This window comes from Nycticebus coucang, chromosome 12 (genome assembly GCF_027406575.1).
Source record: "Nycticebus coucang isolate mNycCou1 chromosome 12, mNycCou1.pri, whole genome shotgun sequence".
NCBI classification, from domain to species: Eukaryota; Metazoa; Chordata; class Mammalia; order Primates; family Lorisidae; genus Nycticebus; species Nycticebus coucang.
Window position 1 is genome coordinate 84,200,039 of NC_069791.1, and position 25,779 is coordinate 84,225,817.

General features: G+C 42.4%; 1 protein-coding gene across 1 annotated transcript in view; it reads right to left on the bottom strand.

Moving 5' to 3' along the window:
• The window catches only part of IL4R (interleukin 4 receptor), a 45,722-nt gene extending 39,122 nt beyond the window's left edge, over positions 1 to 6,600 (bottom strand). The window contains exon 1 of the mRNA XM_053556288.1: positions 6,465 to 6,600. The gene's annotated coding sequence lies outside the window, so the exon portion shown is untranslated. The remainder of the gene's footprint in view (positions 1 to 6,464) is intronic.
• Between the last annotated feature and the right edge of the window lie 19,179 nt (positions 6,601 to 25,779).

Genomic DNA, 25,779 nt, shown 5'->3' on the forward strand with positions numbered 1-25,779 from the left:
CCCCATCTCTAAAAGCAGGATGTGTGGTGGGTGCCTGTAATACCAACTACTTGGGAGTCTGAGGCAAGAGGATCACTTGAGCCCAAGAGTCTGAGGTTGCTATGAGCTGTGACAGCCACGGAGGGCAACAAAGTGAGACTCTGCCTCAACAAAACAAAACAAAACAAAACAAAACAGACATGTAGTTCTTTTAAACTCTTATTTCTTGGGCTGGATAGTTCAGAACAGTGGTTACATGCATAGGCTCCTGGGCCAGCAGACCTGGGTTTAAACGCAGACTCTGCCACTTGTGAGCTGCGTCAGCCAGGTTAAGTCTCTACCCTGAACCTCCACTTCCCTCTTGGGAGAATGAGGAGGACACCCACGCCCTTCCACCCTCTGCTTTGGCATTTCCACACTGTCTGAGACACATGGAAGGGGCTCATTTGTAAAGTGTAAAGCGATCTGTATAGAGAATGGATTATCTGTGAAAAGGGACTTGGAGGAACCAATCCCAGGCTGACCACAGGGTTGCTGGGTGCATCAATGGTTGGTAAGCACCCCGACAATGTAAAAAAAGTTCATCTAAGTCAGTGATTTTCAACTGGTGTACCATAAGAGGATCTTAGGTATGCCATGAAAATTTTTAAAGATCATTACTTAAATTATTTTTGAGAGAAGTTCAAAGCACAGTAAGTATATTCTTTTTTCACTTTTTTTTAATCAATGTAATTTAAATGTCCAGCGGAAGTTTAACTATAGGTTCAAGTGTGCCATGTGATAAAAAAGATTGAAAAACACTGATCTAAGTGGTAGAGGTTGTTCAGCCTTCCAGCGTAGTTTTCATTGTGTTTAAACACAGTGGTGAAGACTATCGAGTTTCCAGGTCCACAGCCCTGCTCTGGCACGTTCCTGCTGTGAGATCCTGAATAACTCACTGAACCTATCTGTGCTGCTACAAAGTTAGGATAAGAGTAATCCTTTATAGGATTGTTTTACAAGTTGAATGAGACATTGCAGGTATTTGGCTCTTGCTTACTTCTCTGACCTCCATACCTACCCCTTTCCCTCTAGTTGAATGCCATCCAACCACATCTGCTTCCCTGGTGTGGGGCAAACACACCAAGCCTGGTCCTAACTCAGGGCCTTTGCACTTGTTCTTTCCTCTGCAAGATCACTCTTTCCCCAAACATCCATGTCTTGTAACTCAAAAGCCCTTCTTCACAGTCATCACCCCATGAGGCTGTCAGCTCTGGATCACTTGCTACCAGGTCTCTAGCCCCTAGCATTTTAGCTGAGTGTAAGCACCTAGCTGGGTGCTGACACCCAAGATATGTGAGCGCTTGCTACTGTTTAACTCTGCTCTGCAGGCTGGAAGCTCTTAGACCCAGAATGCCACCTCTCCCCTCCAGGAACTCTGTTCAGGCAAACCCTTGAAAGGCCCTACTTCTGGATAGCCACATGCAGGACCCACTCCCTCCCTCTCCACATGTGGGCCCAGCTGGAGATCATAGCACCCAGGCTGGCTTTAGCGCAGACCCTGGATTTCTTGAGCAGCAGAGAGGAGATGTGGAGGCCCTTGGGGGCCCATAGAATGAGAATGAGTCAGTCAGAGCCAAACCTAAAACCTCAGAGACTTCAGTGCTTCTTGGAAAGGCCAGAACAGACGCACTTAGACAGAACTGTGCACACAAAGCGTGGGGCGAACATGGGAAGTGAGGTCTTCTATCCTCTGTGGGTTCCTCTACCTGCCCATTCTCTCCCAGGCCTCTGCCCCTTGTCCTTCTCAAATGTCACCTCTTCAGAGAGGCTCTCCTTGATCCTGCCCTCACCTGGCTTTGCTTGCCTTCCCAGCACTGTTTCCACCTGTCAGAATATTGCAGGTTCACGTTCTCTGTTATGAAATCCTGGGAGTCAGATGCATGTCAGAATTCAGAATTACTCAGGCTGTAGAAAGGTAATCTTGTGTAAAATACCACCTGACATGCTCAGCCCCTGCAGGATCTGGAGTAGCACGCAGTGATCAATAGCACCAACGTCTCTGCAGCAGGACATTCCAGCATTCATGCCAAGGAGGATTAAAATGCTAAAAAGTCTCATGTTTAGCTTTCAAATGAGTTATAAGAAAACTCTCAGTTTCCAGAGCTTGCGGATTTCATTATGATAGATAAGGGCGATAGATCTGTATATATTTATTTGTTTGTACATTGCCTGTCTTCTCAACTAGAATCTAAATTCTGGCAAGGACTTTGTCCAATCTTCTAGCACTAGCACCTGGCACATATAGGTGCTCAATAAATACCTGAAAAAGAAATGCCCGGGCGGCGCCTGTGGCTCAGTGAGTAGGGCGCCGGCCCCAAATACTGAGGGTGGTGGGTTCAAACCCAGCCCCAGCCAAACTGCAACAAAAAAATAGCCAGGCATCATGGCAAGCACCTGTAGTCCCAGCTACTTGGGAGGCTGAGGCAAGAGAATCACCTAAACCCAGGAGTTGGAGGTTGCTGTGAGCTGCGATGCCATGGCACTCTACCGAGGGTGATAAAGTGAGACTCTGTCTCTAAAAAAAAAAGAAAAAGAAAAAGAAATGCCCGAGGAAGCCAGGTGCTGGATATGGAGGAGTGACTCTGTCTGAAATGGGAAGAGAAACGGCAATGACTTAGCCCCTTCCATGGGCAAGGTGCTTATGCAAACTATCACAGGCACCAGGCGCTGTGGCTCATGCCTATAATCCCAAGACTTTGGGAAGCTGAGAAAAAGTGATCACTTGAGCTTAGGAGTTTGAGACTAGCTCGGTAACACAAGACCCTGTCTCTACTAAAAAAAAAGAAAAAGAAAATAGGCACAGTGGTGTACACCTGTAGTCACAGCTACTTAGGAGCTAAGGCAGAAGCCTAGGAGTTTGAGGCTGTAATGAGCTGTGATCATGCCACTGCACTCCAGCCTGGGTGACAGGGCAAGATTCTGTCTAAAAACAAACAAACAAAATCATTTTATGGACATGACAAACAAATAGTGGCTCGGAGAGGATACGTAACTTCCTTCAGCTTACGCAGCTAGGAAGCAGGATCTTAGATTTCAACCTGGGGTACCTGTCTTCAAGTTTATGCCCTTCTCTCTGCCTCAGGCAGGTAGAATAATTTGCTTGAAGACAAAATGCAATAGAAACACTGGTGGTCTGATACTTGAGCCTTCACTGGGGTGCTCTGACACACACTCAGGAAGGGCAAGTTCATGTCACATCTAGGCAAGCTTCTGGTCTCTCTTGTAGTCCAGCCAAAGGAAGTCTGGCCAAACATGGCTGAGCAGTTTTCCACAGCGCTATCCGTGAAGAATGCACAGAAGAATGTCTTTCTTCGTTACCACAGCAAACTGGCACAGCAGAAAAGAACACAGGCTGGGATGGAAAGTAGGTTCGAATCCCACCCTCTGTTACCCTCAGATGTGGGACCTTAAGCAAGACCATAGCACATATCTCTGAGTCTCGGTTTTATCACCTGAAAAATGGGTAGACTAAATCCTATCCAACAGATTCGCACCAGGCCACAATAAAGATGTATTTATTTAAAAATACGTAGTGATTACTACATACCAGGCACATTTTGTATGTTTGACATATATTGACTCATTTAATCATCACAATGGTATAGTCACTATTATTTCACAAACTGGGCAGCTGAGGTCCTGAGAAGTTAGTTACATGGTAAGTGGCAATCTGGGTTTGAACCTGGGCAATCTGGCTCCACGGTCTGTGCTCTCACCTCCAAGCCAGGTCTCTTGACAAGTAACACACACATAAACACTTATCGTGGACCTTCTATGTGTTGGAAATTGGGTTAAGCATCTTTAAAAACGTGACATCACTTATGTTCATGAAAGCCCAAATGTCCAAAAATGAACAAGCCTGGCAGCCAGGGTTCTTCTGTCCCTGCCCCACTCCCAGGTCCCAGCAAGGACAGGCGAGGATGTGGAATCCCAAGGACTCTCCTCTGTCCTCCAAGATGGGGTTGGGACAGGGACAGAAGGGGGTGTAGACAAGGTTCTCTCATCTCACTTCTTTGACACTTCACTTCTTTTCAGTTCCTATTCTGTTAGTATCAGAAAATCGTGATCACCACAGGCGACAGTCTTCTGCAACTCTGGACTGCCGTTGTACAAAATATACCAGTCATTGAGTCACTTCCCAGAATTTAGAAACCTGCTGGTAACTGGATATGTTGTAACTGGGGCAGTTGTGTGGTGAGTGCATTTTCTTCCCTGCTGCCTCTCCACCACCTTCCTCCAGATTATAGTCCAGAGGCCCAAAGTGGGGCCCAGGAAGCTGTTTTGTGACACTATGGCTCCAGCAAAGGTAAAATACACCAGTCTATACTCCTTAGCACTGCATTCAGTGTAGCCCAGCCCACCTTGCTGAGACAAGAGGAGACGCCCCTCAGGTTCCTCACACTGGGCCCTTTCATACCTCTCAGCTTTGCCGCACTGTGCCCACTCCTCAGCATGCCTTTATCTCCCATTCTTCAGCTGCCAAAGGCTGGCTCACAAGTCCCCCGTTCTGAGAAGACTTTCCCACTGCCCTGGGAGGAGCTGATCCCCTGGCTTGTGCTCCCGCAGCCCCTGGTGTATCCTTCCCTCATAGCTCCTCCACTGCCTCTGTCTGGCCTTGTCACAGTCTTCCTGCAGAAGAGCAGCTTCTCCAGGGCAAACATCAGCGTCTAATACAGCATCCAGAGTCCAGCAGGAACTCAATGAATGGCTTAGCTGGTCACTTCCACTCATGGGTTAGGCTAGCTGAGTTCTAAGAAGCTTCTGCAGAGCTCTGGAATCCTCTGTGCAGGGCACCCTGGCCAAACATACACCTGAGCCTCAGTTTCCCCATCAGAGTTGAGGATTTTAATAAAGGTACTGATGTCTCAGCAAATGCCCTTGGTTCCTAAAAGTCTACCAACACAGTGGGGAGCTGCAGTGGGTCACTCCTCCCAGAGGGCTAAGGAAGAGCAGAGACTAGGACTGACGTAGGATTAGTGCTGGCCTGGGGCCACCAGCAGGCATACCAGTGGTCCCCTGTCTTGCCTGATTCTAAGAAATCCAGATTTTGTTTAAAAGAAAACACACCAAGCCAGGCACGGTGGCTTACGCCTATAATCTCAGCACTTTCAGAGGCCAAGACCAGAGGGTCGCTTATGCCCAGGAGTTCAACACCAGGCTGGGCACAATAGTAACATTCCATCTCTACAAAAAAATTTAAAAATCTGCTGGGCATGGGCCTACAGTCCCAGCTACTTAGGAGGCTATGGGCAAATCACTTCAACCCAGGACCCTGAGGCTGTAGTGAGCTATGATCACACCCCTGCACTCTAACCTGGGTGACATAGGGAGACCCTGTCTCCAAAAAAAAAAAAAAAAACAGCCCAACAGATTCTCAGGTTTAACTGAATCTGAATTTCAGGGCAAGGGCCTGGGATTTTTAAAATCCCTTGGCAAATGCAGTTTTAAGGGTGGTTTGACAAACACTATGGAAAGGTGGAAAGTAGCTGGCTCTGACATCAGACTGCCTGGGTTGGAATCCTGCTCCCCTACTTTTGAAGTGGGTGTCACCTCGGGCAAGTTACTAAAGCTGCCTCAGCCACGCATCTGTACAATGGCCATGATTCATAGTCCCCACCACGGAAGGGTGACCTACCAGTCTAACCTGGAATACTTTTAGTAACTTAAGTCCCAGTCAATAATCGCTATTATTTGGTCCATCTAATACTTGGAGGAGGAGAACAAAGGTCCAAAGGGCCTCGTTTCCCCGGATTCCTTGACCTAGTGCCCAACTTTACAGCTCTCAGAACTTTCCCCGCCCACCACCTCTCCCCACTCCTCACTAGCTTCTTCTTTTTTTCTTTTTTTAAGAGACAGAGTCTCAGTTTGTCGTCCTTGGTAGAGTGCTGTGGCATCACAGCTTACAGCAACCTCCAGCTCTTGGGCTTAAGCAGTTCTCTTGCCTCAGCCTCTTGCGTAGCTGGGACTACAGGCGCCCGCCACAACACCCGGCTATTTTTTGTTGCAGTTGGCACGAGGCTGGGTTTGAACCCGCCACCCTCGGTTATATGGGCCCGCGCCTCACTGAGCCACAGGCACCGCCCCCTAACTAGCTTCTTGAGCGCGGGGCCGGGAGCGATCGCCCAGAGAATAGGGCTGCATGTCCCAGACATGCATCATCCCAAACCCCACGACAGGTTGAGCCTCCTGAAGTCTCAGGGCCAGCACGGGTTTGGGCGGCAGGCTGGGCGTCCGAGCACTCCCGGCTCCGCGTCTCCGCCACCCAGAGGCGACACGGACAGAACAGAGTGCTGCTCCGGGTGCGCGGAGAGGAGCCGGGTCTGGACTGTCCCGGGTTCCCGCTGCCTGGGGCCCCGCTGGCGGCCAAGCCCTTCCCAGACGCCCGCAGCGTGCCTGGGGCGAAGTCCCGGAGCTCCGATCCGCACAAGGGCCCCGGGTCCTACCTGCGCGTTTCTACCCCATTCGCCGTCCGGACGCCCGAGCAGGAAGTGGACACCCCGAGGCGGACCCGCTCTGGTCCGCGCGTCGCGGGGCTTTCCTGGGCGCAAGACCCAGCCCGCCCTTGCTTCCTGCGCTCCGCCCCGGCGCCGGGCTTTTGCATGCACCGCCCCGCCCAGCAGCTCCGCCGCGCCGGCGGAGGGACCCCGGCTAGCTCCGTAGACTAGGCCACCTGAATGCGTGCCACTGCCACTGTTCCTTGCGGTCTCGGCCGCTGTCCTCTCCTGGGGGCTACCCCAGCACTCAGCCCCCAGCCCCGCAGCGCTCTGGCGCCCACGCTGCAGCCAGAGAATTCCAAGGTCGTTCCCTGTATCCTGTAACAAGAGGCCAGCCCCGGCCCAGCCTCCCGGCTTAGGCTCCTGCCTGACCTCACCCCACCTCCCCTTCCTGCCAAGACCCTTTGTGGAGGGGGCAGTTGCCTCTGCGGTTGGGAGGCTCTTCTCCCTCCCACGACCCGACTTCTAAGTTAACAGTGTTTGTTCAGTTTTTCAGTAACTGTTTACCAGCGCCCAGTCCAGAAAAGCTGAAATAGTGAAACAACCTTCAGTCTATAGCTAGTACCGTACAATCTGTCAGGCCATGGGTCAAGGCACTGCGTAGTCAACTCAATCTTTCTTACATGATCATCCATTTTACAGGTGGGGAAACTGAGGCACAGAACCATTAAGAAACTCACTCAGAATTGCAAGGCAGGTAAGCAGAGCCACTGGATACCACAGAAGCCCTGATGGGGCCAGATGATGGGGAAGATGCTAAGCAATGTATTTCAGGTAACAGGAGGCCCCAAGGCAGAAGGACACAGAGGGACCTCTTAGGCTAGTGGAGCAGGCAGTCTGGACAGGCCTCTCTGAGGAGGAGATGCTTGAGCTGAGAACCTGAAAAGGATGAGGAGGAGGGGAGACTAATTTAGAGAGCAGGAACTGCAAGGGCAAGGGGCCTGGAGTGAGAACCAGCTTAGCGTGTGGGGGAATTGTTTGAAGACCAGGGTGGCTGTAGAGCCTTGATGGAGGAGAGAGTGCAGGGAGGTGAAGTGGGAGCAGTTTGACCTCCTCCTGCCCTCTAGGGCTCTCAGTGTGAGGGTGCAGGCTAAGTTCTCCAAGCCAAGGACAGCCCAATGGGATCAAATGGAGCCAGGGAAGCAGCAAATCTCCTGATGGGGAAGGCCTGGCTTCTGGGGGGTGGGAGGTGTGCAGTGCTGAGGACAGACATGAAGCAGACACAGCAAGCCCTGTTCTCTGAGGCCTTACAACTAAGTGGGCAGGAGGACAGACACCGGCCCCTGCGGGTCAGGGGTGGCTTCCTGGAGTAGGTAGCTTCTGACCAGTGCCTCCAAGAATCAATGCTGACAACGTGGGCAGATACCTGGAAGTGAGTTGTGGTGTGGGAGTGGGAAACAACAGCATCTGTGTGTTTATTGGATGCTTCCATGTGCAAAGTCCTGGGCTGCGGAGAGTAAGAAATGATAGATCCAGCCCCTGCTTCCCAGTGCCAGGGATCTTCTCCAGTGGAGAGAGCACTGACAGGTAAACAGACACAAACAATTGAGTGTGATGAGCCCTGTGTTGGGGACAGCCAACACGACTGTGGACATGGAGAGGGCAGGCCTGTTGAGGCCTCAAGAAGGGCTTCTAGGAGCTCTCCAGACAAGATGTGACTCTCCTGTACACACTCACTCATTACTCAAGCACCCACACAGTTGAACCCTAATACACGCCAGGCATTGTTCTGAGCACTTTTACATGTCCTTTGCTATCTCAAGTTTTGGTTCCAACCCCTGGGAAGTAGGGCTGTTGTGAAGATGAAAACTTCCTGTGTCCTGTCTTTGTTCCTTTTGAGTTTGTGCCCCATCTAACCTAGTGATAACAGCAAAAGTCTGCCCTCGAAGTCTTTTGGGAATGTGCTGCTTGGGCTGTTTCCCTTCCTGGCCCCTCAAACCGGGCCTTCATCCTGTTTCCCCAGTCCTCCAGATACTTATGTCACTTATTGACTGTGTGACTTTGTGCAAAGTGAATTACCCTTACTGTGCCTGAGCTTGCACTTTTCGGTCAAGTGCATATAATAACAGCCCCACTTCATAGGGGTTGGAGAACAGATATTAAGCTAGCAAAGGACATGTAAAAGTGCTCAGAACAATGTGTTAGGCTCTCAACAAATGTCAATTGTCATTCTCATCAGAATGAAGATGAGAAAGAAGCGCGATCAGAGCCTATTCCCTTGGCCTGTCTGCTTGTTTGGGAAATGAAGATAAACACCATGCTGAGAAGTCAGGAGGGAAAAGAGCAGATGTGGTCAGATGTTAACACATCTGGGAAGTCTGGAGAAGGGACTGCGGGGAAGGAATTCTTTGTATTCTTTTCGCAACTTTTCTGTTATGTCAAAATAAAAAGTTAAAGAAAATAGGCATTGTCCTGAGGCCCAAGAGAGATTATAAGTGGGCAGTTTTTCTTCTTGCATACAGTTCCATTATTTAAGTTCTTGCCCAAGTCATCCCAGCTTTATCTATGCATGCTCTGGGTCAGGCCTGGGAGCAGCCTGGAGATGCCAAATTAGTAGGAACTCGGTCCCCCAACCCAGAGCTTCTCAAGTCTGGCCTGCCACATTATGAGCTGTGCTCACATTAATCACTACACACTTACTTGTTTTCAAGACTACATTTCAGTTTTTAAAATTAGTGGACTTTATTTTTTTGAAACAGTTTTAGGTTTATGGAAAAATAGAGCAGATAATACAGAGAGTTCCTATACGCCCCCTCTCCTGTGCACCATTTCACCTATTATTAACATCCTACCTTAGTGTGGTACATTTGTTACAATTAATGAACTAATATTGATTATTATAAAGTCCATGGTTTAAGTTTTACTCTTTCTCTTATAGTTCTATGGTTCTTAACAATCCATTATGTCATGGCTGCACACAGAGGACACCATGAAAAATCCTAAAAATCCCCCATGCTCTCAAGGAGTAGGGCGCCAGTCCCATATGCCAGAGGTGGCGGGTTCAAACCCAGCCCCGGCCAAAAAAAAAAAAAAAAAATCCCCCATGCTCCCTATTTGTCCTGAATCCTGAAAAATCCCTGATCTTTTTATTGTCTCCCTAGTTTTGCCTTTTAAAGTACAACTTCTATGGAAAACAATATGGAGATTTCTCAAAGGATTAAAAGTAAACCTACCATCCAATCCAGCAATCCCACTACTGGGTAGCTACCCAAAGGAAAAGAAATCATTTTATCAAAAAAAAAAAACAACATGCAAAAAAAAAAAGAAAAAAGACATCTGCACTTGAATTATTACAAAATGATTCACAATCACAAAGATGTGAAATTAACCTAAGTGCCTATCAATTCACGAGTGGATTAACAAACTGTCCATTCACTTACTGAAAGACATCTTGGTTGCTTTCAGGTTTTCACAATTATGAATAAAGCTGCTATAAACACTCACATGGAGGCTTTTGTGTGGACATAAATTTCTCAACACAATTGGGTAAATACCAAGGAGCACAATTGCTTCATAAAATAGTAAGAATATGTTTGCTTAACAAACTGCCAGTCTGTCTTCCAAAGAGGCTGTACCATTTTGCATTTCTAACAGTAATAAATAAGAATTGATATTGCTCTATATTCGTGTTAACATTTGGTATTGTCAGGTTTGGGGGTTTTAGCCACTCTAGTAGGTATGGAGTGGCATCACGTTGTTTTAATTTGCAGTTCCCTAATGACGTGTGAAGCTGAATATCTTTTCATATGCATTTTTGCCATCTGTGTATCTTATGTGCTGTCTTTTGATATTTTTTGCCCATTTTTAAGTTTGTTTTCTAGCTGTTGAGTTTTAAAACTCTTTATCTATTTTGGATACATGTTTCTTTATCAGATTATGTGTCTTGCAAATATTTTCTCCAAGTCTGTGGCTTACCTTTTCATTTTCTTAACAGTGTGTTATGCAAATCAGAAGTTTTAAATTTTAACAAGGTTCGAGTTATCAATTTTTTTCTTTCAAGAATTGTGCTTTTCTCCTAGCATTCTGGGAGGCCAAGGTGGGTGGATTGCTTGAGCTCAGGGGTTTGAGGCCAGCCTGAACAAGAGAGAGACCCATCTGTAAAAAAAAAAAAAAAAAATAGCCGGCACTGTGGCAGGCACCTGTAGTCCCAGATACTTAGGAGGTTGAGGCAAGAGGATCACTTGAGCCCAAGAGTTTGAGGTTGCTATGAGCTATGACGTCACAGCACTCAACCCTAGGGCGACTTGAGTGAGACTGTATCAAAAAAAAAAAAGAAATCAGACTTTACATCCTTCGTATTAACCTGGATGGACGTGGAAGACATTATTCTTAGTAAAGCATCACAAAAATGGAGAAGCATGAATCCTATGTGCTCAATCTTGATATGAGGACAATTAATGACAATTAAGTTTATGGGGGGGGAGAAGAAAGAGGGATGGAGGGAGGAGGGTGGGGCCTTGGTGTGTGTCACACTTTATGGGGGCAGGACATGATTGCAGGAGGGACTTTGCCTAACAATTGCAATCAGTGTGGCTGGCTTATTGTACCCTCAATGAATCCCCAACAATAAAAAAAAAAAAAAAAAAAAAGAAATCGTGCTTTTGGTTGTTACCTAAATACTCACTGCCAAACTCAAGGTCACCTGTATCCAAGATTTTACCCTATGGTATCTTCTAGAAGTTTTATAGTTTTGTATTTTACATTTAGGTCTATAGTTTATCTGAGTTATAGTTTATAAAATATGTAAGGTCTGTGCCTAAATTATTATTACATATAGAAATCTACTTGTTCTAGCAACGTTTGTTGAAAAGACTATAATTTCTCTATCAAATTGCCTTTGCTATTTTGTCAAAGATTAGTTGACTATATTTGTGAGGATATATTTTGGGGCTCTCTATTCTGTTCCATTGATCTATTTGTTCTTTCATCAGTATCATGCTGTCTTGATAGTAAAGTTGGGTAGTGTCAGTCCTTCAACTTGTTATTGTTCTTCCTTAGTACTGCGTTGGCTATTCCAGGTCTTTGGCCTTTATATATAAACTTTAGAATCAGTCAAATTTATAAAACGACTTACTGGGATTTCAATTGGGATTTTGCTGAATCTATAGCTCAAGTTGGGAAGGATTGACATCTTAATACTGAAATGAGTCTTTTATTCATGAGCATGAAATATATATCCAACTATATAGATCTTCGTTTTTCTCATCAGAGTTTGCCCCTTCCCTCCCTGCCTCCTTTCCTTCCTTCCTTCTGCTAATATAAATGGCATTGTGTTTTTAATTTCAAGTTCTAATTATTCATTGCTGGAATATAGGAAAGTCATTGACTTTTGTATGTTAACTTTGTATCCTGCAGCCTTGCTACAAATATTAGTTCTAAGAGGTTTTATTGTGGACTTTTTGGGATTTTCTGTATAGACAATAATGTTATCTGTAAACAAAGACAGTTTTGTTTTTTCCTTCCCGATCTGTATAACTTTACCTTTTTTTTTTACTTCATTTTATTACATTAGGTAGTACTTTCAGTATGATATTGAATAGAAATGGTGAGAGGGAGCATCATTGCCCTGTTCCTGACCTGTACGGGAAAGGCATTTAATTTTCTTACCATTAAGTATTGTGTTAGCTTAGGTTTTTTGTGGATATTCCCTACCAAGTTGAAGCAATTCCCCTCTAATCATAGTTCACTGAGAACTAGTATTTAATCACGAATGGATGTTGGATTTTGTCAAATGCTTTTCTTTTCAGCTATTGATAATATATGATTTTTCTTCTTTAGCCTGTTGATGTGATTGATTACATTAATTGGCTTTGTCGAATTAGCCTTAACTAGCTGGAATAAATACTACTTGGTTGTAGTGTATAATACTTTTTATACCTTATTGTGTTTAATTTGGTAATATTTTGTTGAGGAGTTTTGCATCTACATTCATGAACGATATTGACCTGTAGTTTTTCTTTTTATTTGGTTTTGATATTAGGGTAATGCTGGCCTTATAAAGAAGTTAGAAAATTTTCCTTCTGCTTCTGTTTTCTGGAAGAGGTTATAGACAATTGGTATCATGTGTTCTTTAAATGTTTGGGAGAATTCACCATCAGAATCTGTTACTTTCTTTTAAAAAAAGTTATTAATTGTTGATTCAGTTTCTTTAGTAGGTATGAGAAAATTCTGATTATTATTTTTCCTTTGCTAATTTTGGTAATTTGTGTCTTTCAAGGAATTGGCCTGTTTTACATAAGTTATCGAATTTGTGGGCATAGAGTTAGTCATAATATTCCCATATCCTTTTTCTATTCATGGAATCAGTAGTTATAATTCTTCTTTCATTTTTGATATATATATTTTTTCATTTCTGAAATTATTAGTTTGTGTTTTCTCTCTTTCTTTTTCTTGATCAGCAGCCTAGGTAGAGGTTTATCAGTTTCATCGATCTTTTCAAAGAACCAACTTTCGGTTTCATTGAATTTTCTCAATTGATTTTCTGTTTTCAATTTGGTATTTAGTCTTCTTGGTGTTCTCTGATCTTCCTGGATCTGTTGATTAGTGTTTGTCATTAATTTAGAAAATTCTTATCCATTATTATTTCAAATATTTCTTCTGTTCCTTTATCCTTCGGATACCGCCATGACATATATGTAACACTTTTTGTAATTATCCTACAATTCTAGGACAGTTTGTTCTTTTTTTCACTATTTTACTTGTTGTATTTCACTTCATGGTTTCTGAAGACATATTTTCAAGCTCACTTGGATATGCCCATCAAAGACATTCTTCATTTCTTATGGGTTTTTTAGAAAAAAAGTTTCTGGTATTTCCTTTTGACTTTCTTAGAGTTTCTGTTTCTCTGCTTGCTTCTTGTCTACTTTTTCCAGTTTATCCCTTAGAATATTAATGTTATTTTAATTATAAGTTATTTTAAATTCCATATCTGATAATTCCAAAATTCCTGTCATATCTGGGTCTGGTTCTGATAGTTTCTTTGTCCCCATAGCTGGTGTTTTTTCTTCCCTTTTAGTATGCCTTGTAATTTTTTCTAAAAGAAAAAAATAATGTTGGTGATGATGGAGGAGATAGTGGTGGTGATGATCATGATGATAATGGTGTTGATGGGGATGATGATGGGGTGATGTTAAGAGCTGACACTGACATGGCACTGTCTGTGTGCCAGGCCCTGGTGTAGGCTCTTGTCACTTATTAACTGATCCTCACAAAAACTGTAGGAAGTCGATCCTATTACATTTATTAACTCCATTTCACAGCAGAGTTCATTCATTCATTCAGCAAATATTTATTGATGCCTATTATATGTCATCACACCCCAGGAGCTAGGAACTGCAGAGGTGAACACGAAATGGTCCCTGCTCCCACAGAGCTTGTACTCAGCTGGAGGAAAGAGTGACCAAATAATTCAGGTACAACATAGTACCAGTTCTGAGAGGGAAGCATGGGAACAGAGAAGATTTTCTAGGGAAAGGGTCAACCAAGCAGGCATCTTTTGGAGGAGTGGGAGTTGTCCAGTGTGGGGCAGGCTAGGACAAAGTGGGGAAAGTGACATAAGAGAAGCAACAGCATTTGCAAAGGCCTGAGACAAGCACTGGGCTAATTGCTAGGACATCAAGACATCTGAGGGGGAAAGAGAGTGACAAGACATGTGGAAAAGAAACACATGGTCCTGATCCAGGAGAATGCATTTTTTATTTTGGCCCAGTACAATCTATCTCTCTCTTTCTCTCTCACAGAGAGCATCTATCTATCATGTTTCTCTCTAAAACAAAGATCTACAAAGCAATATTTTACCCAGCAGCAGTCTGTTCATTCTGAAATTTTCCATCTGCTTCACTTCGTTTTCAAATACTATTCAGGAGCAAAATAAACTGGTGACAAGATATTAATAATAGATATCATATGATTTCATTTACATGAAATTCCATATCAGCAAAACTAATCTATAGTAACGGAAACGAGAGAGGTGGCTTTTCCTGGGATTTGGACACGGTAGGGCAAAGTTGACTGCAAAGAAGTGAAAGAACATTTTCTTTGGAGATAAAAATGTTCTAGATCTAAATCTAGTGGTTACACGGGCACACGCACTTGTCAAAAATAAATACATAAAAATAAATGCACATGAAAGAACATTGGGTGGTGGCAATGTTCTGTATCTTCGTAGGGATTTGCATTGCACAGGTGAATGCAATTTGTCAACATTTGTCAAATGTTACATGTAAGGTTTGTACATTTCATCAGATGTAAATGTTACATCTAAAAGAAAAAAGTTGTGGACAAATATCAAATTCTAGTTGATGACATGCATGGTGAAGTATATGCTTCCTAGACAGTATTCTGCTGTCTGTAACTTTTTGAAAGGCATGAAAATACGTTGGTGAATGGATAGAGGAATGGATGAATGATAAATATGTGATAATGCAAACATAATAAAGTTTTAACGTATGCCAAGATAATTCAATGAGGAAAGACTAGCCTTTTCAATAGATGATGTGGGGATAACTGGATATCCACATACAATGTACAGTTACCATATGACCCAGCAATGGCACTCCTACATATATAAACAAGAAAAATGAAAACATATGTCCGTACAAAGACTTGTATGCAAATGTTCACCACAGCATAATTCACAATAGGCCAAAGAGACACATGCCCCGGAGGTTTTTCAACTGAAGAGGGATAAATAAAATGCAGTATGTCCATACAAGGGATGTGATTTGGCAATAAAAAGAAATGAAGTACTGAAAACAAAATGCTGCAAAATGAGTGAACCTTGAAAATGTTATGTTACAGTGAAAGATGCCAGTTACAAAGGTTCACATATAGTATGATCCTATTCATATGAAATGTCCACGACAGGCAATCTATAGAGACAGTAAGATAGGTATTACAGATGAGTGGTTGCCAGGGTCTGGGGACGGGAATGGGTGTGTAGAAGACTGATAGTTAGGGGGATTGAGATTTCTTCTTGAAATGATGAAAATGTTCTAAAAGGTATTGTGGTGATATTTGCATCTTTGAAAATATTAAAGCCATTCAATTGTATACTTTAAATGGGCAAATCATATGGTTTATGAACTGTATCTTTATACAGGTGTTTAAAAAGTTAATATAGATAAGCCACCAAAAGCATGATCCATAAAAGAAAAATGACAAATTGCACTTCACCAAAATGTATCACTTCTGATTTTTAAATGATACCATTAAGAAAGTGAAAAGATAAGCCACAGACTGTGAGAAAATTTGCAAATTACATATCTAGATAAAGGACTTGTACCCAGACTATATAAGCAACTTTCAAAACACAGTAATAAGAAAACAAACAATTCATTTTTTAAGTGGGCAAAATATATAACTACAAAGATGTAATTCTAGACATAAAGCAAATACACATTTCAAAAGATGCTGACCATCATTAGTCAACATAAAACCACAGTGAGATACCACCCACTTACACACAATTCAGAGTGGTTAAAATTAAAAAAAAAAAAAAAAAATACTGATCATACCAAGCAACAGGGAGGACTGAAACAACAGGAATTCTCATACATTGTGATGGGAGTGCAAAATGATACAGTTGCCTGGAAAACAGTTCTGTAGTTTTTTATAAAGTAAAATATAAGATCAAATGTGACCCACTTTTCTACTCCTAGGTATTTACCCTAGAGAAATAAAAAGTTAGATTCACACAAAAACCTGTCTGCAAATATTTAGTGTTCTTTCTTTTTATTTATTTATTTTTTTTTGAGACATAGTCTCAAGGTGTCACCCTGGGTAGAGTGCTGTGGCGTCATAGCTCACAGCAACCTCCAACTCTTTGGGCTCAAGTGATCCTCTTGCCTCAGTTTTTTTATTTTAGTAGAGATGGGTCTTGCTTTTGCGCAGCTGGTCTCAAACTTGTGAGCTCAAGCAATCCACCTGCCTTGGCCTCCCAGAGTGCTAGGATTACAGCGTGAGTCACTGTGCCTGGCCTGTTCTTATTCTTAATTGCCAAAAAATAGAAAAAACCTAGATGTATGTCCCTGGGCTTGAATGGATAAAGGTTCATCCACAGATTGGAATACTACTCAGCAATAAAAAGAACACTCTTCTGATACAACACCATGTGTGAATCTCAGATGCTCCATGCATTATGAAAAAAGCCAGGTTCAAAATGCTGTGCTGTGATTCTGTTTATATGACAAACTATAAGGATAGAAAATAAGCCAGTGGTTGCCAGGGGTCAGGATTTATATTAGAAGATAGATCAACTGTGAAGGGAGGATTTTTTGGATTGAATGAGTATTCTGTTTCATGACTGTGGTGGTAGCTACACAACTGTGCTTGTCAAAACCCATAGAATGCTACACTAAAAGGGGTATATAAATTATGCTAACTGTATATAAATTATGCTTTCATCTAGGAATTATATACCAGTGGTAGACTCTAGATGGTGGGAATATGGGTACTCTCTGTATAATTCTTTTTATTTTTTGGTTTGTTTGAACAGATTCATAATCAGATGTTTGGGGAAAAACATCAAAAAGATGTTAACTGGTTGATAAAAGTAAATTGCATGCATGACCAAAACAACCAACCAACAAAATTAATAAGTAGGAAACAGTCACTTCACCCTTCAAATCTTAAATAATAATGAATAACATATATAGTAATGAAAGCATTACAGGTCATGACCCAGTAAATTGATTTTATAAGCTGTTGATGGGTCCTGGACCCTCAGATCTAAAAACACTGCTTTTAGATCAATTATGGCATTTGAACTTTTACCTGAGACAGATTAGGAAGGTTGGGGCCTCCCAGTGAGTAGTCTGAACTGGTCTGCCTCCCTGGTAGTTGGAGGCCCTGAAGAGTAGCTGGAACACGTGTCTAGCTCTTTCCTGTCACCTGAGAGTGGACCTCAGAGAGAAATGGCTGCCTGGTGTCCCTAGCAAACCTGCAACCTATGAGGGGAGCTTCTCCAGGGAAAGAATCCTGAGTCCAGCACCAGGGAGTCAGCTTGGGGCAGTAGCAGAGGACAGTCATTGTTCTGGAAGTCACCAGTGTGGAGAAAAACTGCAGAGCCCTCCTCAGCAGTCAGAACTAGAGCAGGACCAGGATTTGCTCCCTCCTCTCCGGGTAGGAAGGGTTTCCCATAATGGTGGAGATTAACTTTCTTCCTGGCCTTGTCCCTGGGCACACAGGGTCAAGCTTAATTTATTGGTAAAATTGGGAAATGTTTCCTGCATCCAAGGCAATGGTGGTTGAGGAAAATGTATCCCTGTTATATCTGATTTACATATTGGAGTTACCAGTAATTTCAACTGATGGAGGAGTTCATAAATAAGAAAACGGTCTGCTACCTAAGAGCACAACTTTGGAAAACTCCCATTCAGACACATTTCTGACTTTTTAAGAACTGCTTTTCCTTACCCAAGGTCTTGAAGTTCAAGATAAAACCCCATGTTCTTCTTTACCTGCCTCATCTCCTGGCCTCTGTGCTTTTTACCCTATGGTAGAACACTCACAGCTCTGAAGAGGAATGTTGTCTTTTCTACCTTTTTGCCTTTGTGTGGACCTTTTCCTCTTTTGTCCCCCTGGTAAACTCCTATTCATCGTTCAGTACCCTGCTTGAAGCGCACCTCATCTGTAGAGTCTTCCTGGATTCCTTCCTCTATGGCAGAGGCGGTAATATTCTTTTCTGCATTTCTACTAATCTGCTCATGCAGCTCTAAGGTCAGGCTTTCTCTCCAGATGTACGCAGCATCATAGGAATTTGTTGTTTCAAATAAAATTAAATCTGATGCCAAGCCTTCTATTAAATTACTCTCAGTGGTTGGCAAGATTCTCTCCATGCCTCTGGGGTGAAACAGAGGGTGCCCTATACTGTGCAGCACTTAGGGAGGGCCTGCTGGCTTCCTATCTGCAGAAGTTACCACTGTGCAGTATTTTCCAATTCTTCCCAGGCCCTGGAAGGGGGAGTTGTCCCTGCTGCTTCTTCCCAGGTGGTTAGGGAGTGCAGCCTCCTTCATAGCAGCATGCAGTCACTCCTTCCAAGGGCCTGGCACCTATTTGGGCACTTTGAGGAAGTGCAACACTGTCACACACTCCCAATTGCCCCACTTCCCTTCTCAGTTTGGGGAATGCTCCCCAAATAAGGCCCCTACAGAAGCCTGTTCCCTTTAAGCATTTTCTTCTGTTCCCTTTCTCCCTGGGAGGTTTCACTGGAAACATGTTGGCGTGGCTGGCCCAGGGACAGGGGAGCAATGCTGAGGCCAAACGTTTTCTTGCTAACACCCTGTTTCTCCAGCAGGCACTCCACTCACCATATTGAGATGATGTATCTCCCCGCCTGGGCTTTCTTCTGAACTGTGAGCTTTTTAAGGTCAAGGATTATCTCACTGACCTTGGTCTCCCAAAGCTTTGCTAACTGTGGGACTGGAGGCAGGGCTTTTAAATCTCTCTGAGGCTCAGTTTTCTTGCATATAGAAAGGGGAAAGCAATAATACTGATGTAGTATTATTGCTACAATACTACTAATACATCAGTATTATTGCTGAGAACCAAGCCAATGCACATTAATCCCTTAGAACAGAGCATAACATGTATTCATAGCACAATTCATGTCATAGCACAATTCAATGTCACAATAATTACATTCCGCTGTAATTATTACTTTTTATTCCCATCACTGTTACTTATAGCAGATATTTACTGGCCCACCCAGCAGTCACTCTAGCTTCTTTTTTTCCACCACAGAGACCGAAAATGCAAGGTGCTCACCTCCGCAGTCTCCCTTGCAGCTGTAGCCTAGGTATGGACCCAATCTTGGGCAAGGGGACTTGAATGGAAGTGTGCAGGAAGCTTGTGGGAAAGATTTTCATCTGTGATAAAAAGAGATGAAAAGAGACTTTGGATATTGTCACGGAGGGAGAAGATGCTTAGAGCTATGGTGGCCATCCTGTGACCATGGAGGTAGAGCTAAGAGTAAAAACCAACATGCTGAAGATATCAGAGCAGGCATCTTTATGATATTGTTGAGTTTGTGCCCCAACCTGGGAACCACAGAGCACTTTGCTAAATTAGTTCTGAAATGACTTTATTATGAAGATCACTTTTATTTTATTTTATTTATTTTTTGAGACAGAGTCTCAAGCTATTGCCCTGGGTAGATTGCCATGGCATCATCATAGCTCACAGCAACCTCCAACTCTTGGGCTCAAGTGATCCTCTTGCCTCAGTTTTTCTATTTTTAGTAGAGATGGAGATCTCATCCTTGCTCAGGCTGGTCTCAAACTCCTGAGCTCAAGCAATCCATCCGCCACGGCCACCCAGAGTGCTAGGATTATAGGCATGAGCCACCAGGCCTGGCCTGAAGATCACTTTTAGCTGGGCATTCTAGTATTAGCAGCTAAAAATATTACATTGAATATATTTTTATGGAAGTTTATAGTCAGTGATTGCTGAAAGAAAGTAGCTGTGCCAAGATGGAAATGCTGGACCCTGGAGGTCCAGGTAAGAGGTTTTTGGTAGGTCCCCTTCTCCTTCCCACCCTCTTTGTCCCCCACCCAGATTCACATTGGCCCAAGAAGTGGCTGCCTGCTGAGGTCAAAGGCAGGTAATGCTGCTGGATCCACAGCACATGTTTGACCTTATGCGTAGTTGTGAAGTCTATGCATGGAAAAGATGGTTAATCCATGGAAAAGATAAAGTACGAAAGGAAGAGAAAGGGAGACGAATCACTCATGGGTGAATAATCCAGAATCCTCAGACTTTATTTTATTTTATTTTTTGTAGAGACAGAGTCTCACTTTACCGCCCTCGGTGGAGTGCCATGACGTCACAGGACTCACAGCAACCTCTAGCTCTTGGGCTTCCGCGATTCTCCTGCCTCAGCCTCCCGAGCAGCTGAGACTACAGGCACCCGCCACAAGGCCCGGCTATTTTTTTTGTTGCAGTTCAGCCGGGGCTGGGTTTGAACCCACCACCCTTGGTATATCGGGCCGGCGCCCTACTCACTGAGCCACAGGCGCCACCCTCTCAGACTTTATTTCTGCTCAGTCATACCACATGGCCTTGTTCATTTAACTTGGGACACCCCATAATCTAATTGTAACGTAGGTTTCGCAAAGAAACTGCTGTGTATTATCATCTAACCTTGTTTCATCAGTATTTTTAGCTTAGTTTTGGTACATTATTCACTCTTTTGCATTGGAGACTGCGTTGCTGATAAAAGGGGGAGACAAGGCTATGCTTCTCTTGTTTCTAGTTAATTTTGTGGCTAGAAGAAATTTCGTGGGAAAGATAAATGCGCAACATATTTTACCACATCAACTACCGGTCCCATGGTGATGCAGGATGTTGCAGGAATAACTGGTATGCAGCCTGCCATGGTTGCTATAATATCTTATTTGCAGGTGAGAAACAAGCTAAAAGGAGACCGGTGCGGCGGCTCAGGCCTGTAATCCTAGCACTCTGGGAGGCCGAGCTGGGAGGATAGCTTGAGCTCAGGAGTTAGAGACCACCCTGAATATATTCCAATTCCCATCTCTAAAAAATAGCTGGGCATTGTGGCAGGTGCCTGTAGTCCCAGCTACTTGGGAGGTTGAGGCAAGGTAAGAGGATCACTTGAGCCCAAGAGTTTGAGGTTGCTGTGAGCTATGACACCACAGCACCCTACTGAGAATGACAAAGTGAGACTCTGTCTCAAAAAAAAAAAAATTATGTAGTTACTTGTGAGTTAATTCATTCTTTTTAATGTTCTGTGATAATGCATTGAGCAGGAATATTTTGGTTTTTTGTTTTCTTATTAATGTTTATTTAAGATGTTTCATTTTTATCATCTGTTTGTTGCCAACACTGTTGCAGCAAACTTTCTCAAGTACACCAGGGAGACATTCTCCAGTTAAATTCCTAGAAGTAGAATTGCTAGATGAGCATTTTCATTTCAATAACATCAAATTGCTCTCCAGAGTGGCTATAACATTTACAACCCCACCATTCATGTACAGCAATACTGGTCTCTCTTTACCCATAGCAACATTTTATCATTCTTATGGGAGAAAAGTTGGTTTATTTTTCTTGTTTTTATTTCCAACTAATAGTAAGGTTAAACATCTTCCCACTTTTTTTTCTTTTTTAGCCATTTGAATTTCTTCCTTTGGAGGAGATATTCTTTTGATACACAGGTGGGCTCACTTTCTGCATGTTTGTAATATAGATAGGTCTGATGTTCTAATTTTGCTATTCTTTTTGTCCCTAGAATATAAAAATTAGATTAGTCTTACAGAATGTGAACAGCTTTCTCTATGTTGTTAATATTCCTGTGAAATTTATATAATATAGTCTTTAAAATTTTTTTTTTGTGGATCACTCCAGTAAAACTATCTTGGTCTGGACATCATGGGAGTTAGTGCAGATTCCATTTAAATTTCATTAATAATTGGTCTACTTTTCTTTGTGGGGCACATTTTATAATTTGTATTTTTGTGAAAAATAATTACCTCTTTAATTTTTCAAATGTATTGGCATAAACTTGTCATAGTATATACCTATGCTTTCTAAAAGTTTTACCCTATCTGGTATGTCCTCTTTGCCATGTGTAATATTGTTCAATTGTGTAATTTTCTTGACCCGTCTTATAAGAAATTCCTCTCTTTTATTATTCTTTAAGAGAACATCAGTTTTTTGGTTTCTATAATTAACTTCATTTTCTTTTGTTTTAGTCATTTCTGCTTTTCCTTTATTATTTCCTTCCTTCTCCTTTCTCTGAGTTTATTTACTTGTTATTTTTCTACCTCTAAATTGTACATTAGCTCCTTTAACTTTTTCTTCTTTTGTAATAAATATACTTGAGACTATAAAGTCCCCTCTAATTATTTGATCCCATAAATTTTGTTATGTCAGGCATTCACTGTCATTCATTTCTGTAATTTTCATACTGGTTTTCTTTTTTATCTGTATTTTTCAGTTCCTAAATGTATGTTCTTTTTCTTTTACAAATATGATAAAATCTTTCAAAATACTAAAGATGTAAAAATTAATATAATGAACACCTGTGTATACACTCCTGCACTCATCACCCAGTTTAAGCAATGACATTGAATCATATGCTTGTAATTTTTAATAGCATTTTTCATAAGTAATAAATGTGGCTGGTTAAAAAAATCACCCTGACTTCCTGGCCCCTTCCTCAGAAGCAACTGCAGTTACTAATTTAACTGCAGTTGCAGTTTTCTGTGTGTTATATGAGTTTCTTTTTGCCTCTTCTTTTGTTGTTGCTTTTTAATTTTACTGCATTGTGGTTCGTGAATGTGGTCTATAGATTCTTTGGAATTTATTGAAGCTTCCTTTGTAGCCCAGTACAGTCAACTTCTACAAATGTTCCCAGCATGTTCGAAAAGAATAGACATGCCAAAGTTCTTTTTCTAAAATACAAACATGATCTCATTACTCTGTTAGCTTCTATCGTCCTTAGATGAAAGACCAACACCCTTAGCGTATTATTTGACCCCAAGCTTCCACTCTAGCCAAGGCCTTAGCCTCTTATGTATAAGCAATTAATAAACGTTTTGGAAGAAGGTTTGAACTGTCAGAGTTGTCCAGGAGCCACCAGTCCAATGTCTGGCACATCAAAGGTCCTAATAACTATTCACTGAACATACTGGAGAACAGACTGTCTTCTGAAAGAAGAGTCATACTGAGGCTGGACAGTCACCCTGTCGGGGATCACTCTGTTCCATGAGCTCCAATCCTTAGTACTTGTTCAAACTGAGCTGGGCGTACCTCCTTGCGACCTCTGGTTGACTCTTCCTTTCTAATTTGTCAGCACTTTCCCTTTTTCCTATTTCTATCTGCCAATACTATGATGAATCATTTCAAAGAAACATCTTCCAGTGGCTTTGCTTCCTAGAGTCAGTGCCCAACTATAAGGCCCATCTAGGATAAGTCTGAACTGAGCTTCTGCTCTGAGGCACCTGGGTTGGGGATGGGAGATTGGGAGAGGGGATCAGATAATTGACTATCATCTTTGGATCTTTTTGGTTTTGACATTAGCTGGAGCCTTGCATTGGCATGCTTCTTGGCATCTGTTCCAAATGGTTGACTCCCTCCCATCAAATCCCCTTGCATTTCCTCAGCCTCTTTATTCAGCAAAATAAGACTGTCAGCTACTTTATGGAGAATATAGAAAACATCAGGGGTGAGACTTTATTTAGCCATTTTCACCTCCTTCCTTCTCGTTTCAGAAGTGTCTCTCCTCCTCTCTAGGGTAAGAGTAATCCAGTCCCCATATCCCCTCGACCCTATCCTTTGTCTGTTTTTTTGTTTGTTTGTTTGTTTTGGCCAGGGCTAGGTTTGAACCCACTACCTCTGGCATATGGGGCCAGTGCCCTACCCCTTTGAGCCACAGGCACCACCCTCTTGTCTGCTTTATTTTATTGATTTCCCCCTTGTTTCCAAGTCTTTAAGTCTTTCCTTCCTAAACCACACTTCCTAAGAAAGTAGTCAGCATGCCCTCTCCACTTCCTCAATTTCCATTCTTCACTCCTCTTGGAATCTGATCTAGCTTCCTCCCCTTTCTCTACAGACTGCCCTTGTTGGATATCAAATTCTAAATCAATGACAGGTCTTTCTTGACCTCTATAGAGCACTGACAATTCTAATCAAACCTTCTTTCTCAGAAGTCTTTCTTATTATGTCCCTTGAATATCTCTCTGTCTTGAATTTCTTTCTTTCTTTTTTTTTGGTGGGGGGGGGGGCGGGACTGGGTTTGAACCCACCACCTTCAGTATATGGGGCCGGTGCCCTACTCCTTGAGCCACAGGCGCCACCCCTTGAATTTCTTTCTTCTCTTTCTACCTCTTTTCTTGGCCTTTTGATCTCAAAGTGTTGGTGTTCCCACCGTTTTCTATTCTTGGTCCTCAGCTTTTAATCTGCACACACTTTATTATAAAAGAGAATAATTTCTCCCAAACGCTATTTAAACACATGCTTCCATGGAAGAATGCTGGCCCATTGCTGACAGACTTCTTTATTTTTCCAGAGCAGATATTTCAGGATTTTATGTGAAATGCTTCAACTTTAAAAATTGATAATAAATAGGAAAAAAATTTTTTTGAGACAGTCACACTGTCATGCTCGGGTAGAATGTTGTGGCATCACAGCTCACAGCAACTTCTTTTTTTTTTTTTTTTAAGGATAATGTATACAATTTATTATGCATTTAATTCAAGCACATTTATTTCCAACAATCACACATGATCTATAGTGTGGTATTCTACAGTTGGAGGACTCAGAGTCAAGAAATAAAACAGAATAGAGGCATGAAATAGAATAGTGTGAAGAAATGTGTCAAGATGACTCAAGGGCAAAAAGGATAGTTTTTTTTTCAACAAATGCTGATGTAACATCTAGGTATCCTTAAAGGAAAAAAATTAAGTAAACCTTGACCCCTACCTCACACCATACAAAAAAATTAACTTGGATGGATCATAGATCTAAACATATAACCTAAAGCTATAAACTATAAAATAGAATAAGAAAAGTGTTGACTATACATATGACAATTAATTTCCAGAATATGTGAAGAGCTCTTACAACTTAATAAGAATATAGAAAAAAATTAAAAATGGGCAAAATATTTAATCAGCGATTTTTCAACTGGTGTGCTGCAGCACACTGCTGTGCCATGAGAGGATCTTAGGTCTGCCGGAAAAAATTTTAAAGATCATTAATTAAATTATTTTTAAAAGAAGTTCAAAGCACAGTAAATATATTCTTTTCTTTACTCTTTTTCTGGATCAACATAATTTAAGTGTGCCATGAGATAAAAAAAAAAGTTGAAAAACATTGTATTTGACCATGCATTTTACAAAAGAAGATAGATAGGTAGATAGATACATAGATAGATAGATAGATAGATATTGTAGCACCAGTAAACACATAAAAGCATGCTTGACATTTGCTTCGGCGCCTGTAGTTCAGTGAGTAGGGCGCCAGCCACATACATCGAGGCTGACAGGTTCAAGCCTGGCTTGGGCCTGCTAAACAACAATGACAACTACAACAAAAAAAACAGCCGGGCACTGTGGTGGGTGCCAGCTCACAGCAACTTCTAACTCTTGGGCTTAAGTGATTCTCTTGCCTCAGCCTCCCCAGTAGCTGGGACTACAGGTGCCCGCCACAACGCCCAGCTATTTTTTTTTTTTTTTTGTAGTTGTCATTGTTATTTAGCAGGCCCGGTGTATGTACCCACTGAGCTATGGGTGCTGAGCCATAAATA